This window comes from Schistocerca cancellata, chromosome 5 (genome assembly GCF_023864275.1).
Source record: "Schistocerca cancellata isolate TAMUIC-IGC-003103 chromosome 5, iqSchCanc2.1, whole genome shotgun sequence".
In the NCBI taxonomy this organism is placed as follows: Eukaryota; Metazoa; Arthropoda; class Insecta; order Orthoptera; family Acrididae; genus Schistocerca; species Schistocerca cancellata.
Window position 1 is genome coordinate 186,390,339 of NC_064630.1, and position 5,375 is coordinate 186,395,713.

The following is a 5,375-nucleotide window of genomic DNA, read 5'->3' on the forward strand; positions in this document are numbered from 1 at the left end:
AAATGGGAAACTTCCTGGAACATTAAAACTGTGTGCCCGACCGAGACACGAACTCGGGAACTTTGCCTTTCGCGGGCAAGTGCTCTACCATTTGAGCTACCGAAGCACGACTCACGCCCGGTACTCACAGCTTTACTTCTGCCAGTATCTCGTCTCCTACCTTCCAAACTTTACAGAAGCTCTCCTGCGAACCTAGCGGAACTAGCACTCCTGAAAGAAAGAATATAGCGGAGACGTGGCTTAGCCACAGCCTGGGGGATGTTTCCAGAATGAGATTTTCACTCTGCAGCGGAGTGTGCGCTGATATGAAACTTCCTGGAAGATTAAAACCGTGTGCCCGACCGAGACTCGAACTCGGGACCTTTGCCTTTCAGGGGCAACTGCTCTACCATCTGAGCTACCGAAGCACGACTCACTCCCGGTACTCACAGCTTTACTTCTGCTCCTATGCACATTTTATGGTTAAGTTGAAATGCTAATAATTCGCATATTCAAGCCAGTAGTACACATCAATCCAGATTGAGTACGGTTGCGGTCCGCCTTCTCGGTGTTACAATTTGAGTGTCCTATACTGCACTTGCAGTATCGCTTACGGTCCTTAGCGTTGATACAGGAAACCTGGCAGCCACGGATCGCCAGGCGAGATCGATAGCCGGCCGCAGGCTGCGGTTTTGGCGTCCCCGCGGCCGCGACACCTGTTCAGGGAACGACACCCCTCCTGTACCCGCAGCCTCCTGCTGGCTGCATTATGCAACCCGGAGCACGCCCAGGCAGCAGCGGCCGCACTGCGCCGCCACCGACGGCCATCAATTATTCGTCGCAGCGTGCGCGCGCGATCTGCGCGCTTCAATATTTAACGCCGCTGCTGCGCCCTCTGATGGAATGTCAACACGGCAGCGCCAATTATGCCGGAATTTTCGCCGTTGTTGCCTCCCGGGTCACCGCCGGCTTCAGCGTCCCGCCGGCCGACTTGTCAGGGGCGGCGCGGCGTTCCGTTGCCGATCGGTTGGGGGCCTGTTTGACAGGCAAGGCAGTGGAGTAGCTTACATACTTGCTCTGACGTAGCTGTTACCTACCAGTTTCTCAACTTAAAGGGCAATACCTTTTGCTTGAAAAAAATTGGGATCCTTGTTTATGCATGCTGCTGAATCCTGATCTAGGCAAGTGACGTTGTGGACATAACCCTGTAATGTGAATTACTAAGGCACTTGTATACGCTATATAGTTTATTTCCAAATTCATCTGAAAAACACAGGAAACGTTGGTAGTACTCGAAATGTAGCGTTAATGAAGAATAGTGAAATTCAAGTATACAGGTAAAATATAAAATAAAGATGTACTGTTAAGTGTGAGAAAATAAAACTATGGAAAACCGGGTACCAGAAGAAAGGATAGATTACTGGATAGTGGGCTACTGCATTTAGGAATAATTAACTTGGTGCTGGAGACAGTGAAAGAGGGGAAATTGTAGAGGTCAGAGAAAGACTAGAATATGCTGAACAGACTATATAGAATGTTGGGTGCAATGAATATGAAACGATTAGTACAAGACAGTAAACGTGTTTCAAAGCGTTCTCCAAAGCCAGTTTACCGGGATGTAGTGTTTTAAGTTAGACATGGGAGATAAACAGTTCAGGCAAGCGTAGAACAGAAGTTTTATTGAAATTCGGTGCTATAGAAGAAAGCTAAAGATATTGCACATCGGATAACTAATGATGATTTACTAAATCGAATTTGGGTCAAGATAGGAGTATATAAAACATGCAATGTATTCACAGCTGTGAATGTGGATAGTCATTAACTGTATGGCGGAGGCCGATCGGTGTGCCCGAGCGGTTCTAGGCGCTTCAGTCTGGAACCGGGCGACCGCTACGGTCGCAGCTTCGGATCCTGCCTCGGGCATGGATGTGTGTGATGTCCTTAGGTTAGTCAGGTTTAAGTAGTTTTAAGTTCTATGGGACTGGTGACCTCAGATATTATGTCCCATAGCGCTCAGAGCCATTTGAACCGTTTCAGTATAGCGGAATGACAATTTCCAGTTTTATGCCTTAACTATTTTCGCTGTCTGTGCACGACTCACGACCCCACGTAAACTTCCGTATGCTGTCGTTCATGCGTCACAACTTGACGGCTGCAGTTGCCGCAGTTCCATATACTTAAAGGAACAATGTGTCGAACCTCTTAGCAACATGGGCACTGCAATACTGTATTTATCCACCTACATAGCTTTAAGTTAAAATGTCCTCCCGCTGTACGGCAATTACATAATGTGTACGAGTGCCGGACATGACGCATGAACGACGACGTAAGGAAGTTTGGGTTTGGCCGTGAGATGTGCACGGATAGGCAAAGTGGTTAAGACAGATTGTGGCTATCGTCGGAGCTAACGACGTGTGTCGCTTTGGATCGGAAGAGATTCTCTTTGGTTTCCGGTGGCTAGCTGAAGAGTGAAGAATTCCAGCCTTACTTGCGAGATGAAGGCCAAGCTCACCATTTGTAGCATCGCCGACAGAACCGACTGTGGTCTTTTGGTACAGAGCGTAGTGGAGGGTCTGAATCAGAGGCTCAGACGGTTCTGGGACCTTTTAGACTGAAGGTTCATTGACTTGCGCTGTAGGGTGGTGGGTTCAAATGGTTCAAATGGCTCTGAGCACTATGGGACTTAACATCTGAGGTCATCAGTCCAACAGAACTTAGAACTACTTAAACCTAACTAACCTAAGGACATCACACCCATCTATGCCCGAGACAGGATTCGACCCTGCGACCGTAGCGGTCGCCAGGTTCCAGACGGAAGTGCCTGGATCCGCTCGGCCACACCGGCCGGCAGGGTAGTGGGTTTCCGGGTTCTACTTAATAGATTAGTGGTCCACTACGCACAGGAAGCGACTACACTGACAGCGGGAGTCTGTGAAAGGAGCTGGGCGGTTTTTTTAGGTTGGAGGGTCTCGAGAAACTGCGGAAAGGGTGTCAGTCTAAAGGAGCGTGGGAAAAACCAGGAAGTACACATAGAAACACTTAGAATTGTAAGATGTCGTAGTTGTGTTGGAAAAGAACCAGAGCTTCTAGACTGGAGCTGCAGGTACGGAAAGCTAGCTGAAGCTGGTGATACAGTGAGCCGAAATTTTTACAAAGGACCTAACTATGTTCGGAAAGTTGGTGGAGAATTTATTGTTGTCAGATGTAGAGTACCTTTTAGTGAAATCGAAGCAAATGGCTCCTGTGATTTAATATCGTTAGAGACTATACTTCCCAATCGGAATAAAGGTAATACCCGCGCGGGATTAGCCGAGCGGTCTAGGGCGCTGCAGTCATGGACTGTGCGGCTGGTCCCGGCGGTGGTTCGAGTCCTCCCTCGGGCATGGGTTTGTGGGTTTTTCCTTAGGATAATTTAGGTTTAGTGGTGTGTAAGCTTAGTTAGTTAAGTCCCACAAGATTTCACACACATTTGAACATTTGCACATTTTGAACACACTAATAATTGGTTCCTTTTACGAACCCTTCCGGGTGAAATGATAAAAGTGCTGAACAGTTTAAAGGAAACGTGAGTCTCAATTCAAACAGGTACCCTTCTCATACAGTTATAGTTGGTGATGATTCAATCTATCCTCGATTTGTTGGCGAAACTACGTGTTTTAAGTCGGAGGTAGGCATAAAAAGTCGTAAGAAAACGTTTTGTACGCGTTCTCAGAAAATTATGTTGAACATTTTGTTCAGGAGCCCACTCGAAGTGTAAATGTTTGCGAAAACATACTTGAGAAATGACCCTGACAAATAGGGAGTATCATGAAGGATACAGGAATCAGTGATCACAAGGTTGTTGTAGCGAGACCGGATATCGTAACGGATTCAGAAAATATCGTTGTTGTGAAATACAACTAGTTCTCTATTCTCGTGAAGTAATGGGTACTACTGACTGGGGATGTCAAAGTGATAGCGTATTTTTAGATTTCCGGTTGGCTTTTTTAAAGTGAAAAAGCACACGTAGCCCGATCACTTATTACTTTATGTTATTCCAAGAACGCAGAAAATTTGTTTTTAGAGAAATTTGGAAATATGTGGTAAGGTCTTATGGAACCGAACCGCTGAGGTTATCGGTCGCTAAGCTTACACACTACTTAATCTAACGTAACCTAACTTACGCTAAGGACGACACACACATCCATGCCCGAGGGAGGACTCGAACCTCTGACGGGGTGGGGGGGGGGGGGGGGGGGAGACGCTCGGACCGTGACAAGACGCCCTAGACAGCCCGGCTACCCCGTACGGCTTGTCAAAAAGACGACGATAAAATCACTGTCTCATGAAACGCGGACTTCTGCTGTATGAATTAAACTTGAATGCTAACAGTTAATCCTGACTTATTTCAATGAGCTCCGTACGCTAAACGATAAGTATTTTTCTCTTGTAAAATTGAAGATATCTTTCTTCTCATAACAGGGACCAATCACCTAAACCTGTAACGTAACCTATTCAAATTAAGAAGTAATGACAATAATAACCCACTAAACATTAAACATCATTGCAATATGCGTTGTTTGTTACTTGTGTTCTAGGGGTAGCTTCTCGAACGCTTAACAAAAACGTCCTCCGTCCCCGTTTCGAACTCAAGCACTGTTTGAATTTTGATTAAAAATCATAATCCTCGTTCTGTCAACGACCTTGTCAAACAGGGTGGAGGAGTGGGCAGTTTCAGGCCTCTCTCTCGTCCTTGGGGTGGGAAAGTGTCTCTAAAACGCGGAAGAAGCAGCAGTGATCAAAGACATGAGATGCAGATCGCAATGTAAATCCCTCCATTAAAGACATATTATGTGTATTCACAGAACATGTAGCCTGTAATTGAAAAAGTGTTATGATGATCGCTCTACTAGCAAAAGATTCCTGATTAGTCTCAGTGAAGGGACCGCCAAGGAGGAAGTGACCATGAAAAAGAGATGGAATAATCAACGAAGGGCTAACATTGTACGAGGCAGAACATAGAAGCTTGATCGCAGTGGGAATGCTAGAAAATCTGAAAACGGAAAAGGATCAATGAAGGACTAGTCGGATCAGTGAAGTGAAATGGAAGTAAGACTAGGATTTCTGGTCAGAAGAATAGAGTAATGTGTAGGATTCGTTGTGAGTAGGACAGTAAGGCAGAGTGTTAGATACTGTGACCAGTTCAGTAACAGTGCTGTTCTCATCAGATTCGAGAGCTAACTAACGCCGACAAAGGTAATCCAGGTATACATGCCTATGTCGCAAGCAGCAGATGAAGAGGTACAGGCTAAACCAATGTGGACTTGCATGGAAGTTTGTATTCGGCCAGTCCTGTGCGAAATCTCCCTTTTAACTCACTCTTGTCGCTGCTTTAGTAGCTTCTAAGTACACGCAAA

At 46.0% G+C, this 5,375-nt stretch overlaps 1 non-coding gene across 1 annotated transcript; it reads right to left on the reverse strand.

Annotated features, from left to right (window-relative positions):
- Positions 1 to 333: 333 nt before the first annotated feature.
- Trnas-uga (transfer RNA serine (anticodon UGA)) lies at positions 334 to 408 on the reverse strand. Its single transcript has one exon. It is a non-coding gene; the product is annotated as a tRNA-Ser (tRNA).
- Between the last annotated feature and the right edge of the window lie 4,967 nt (positions 409 to 5,375).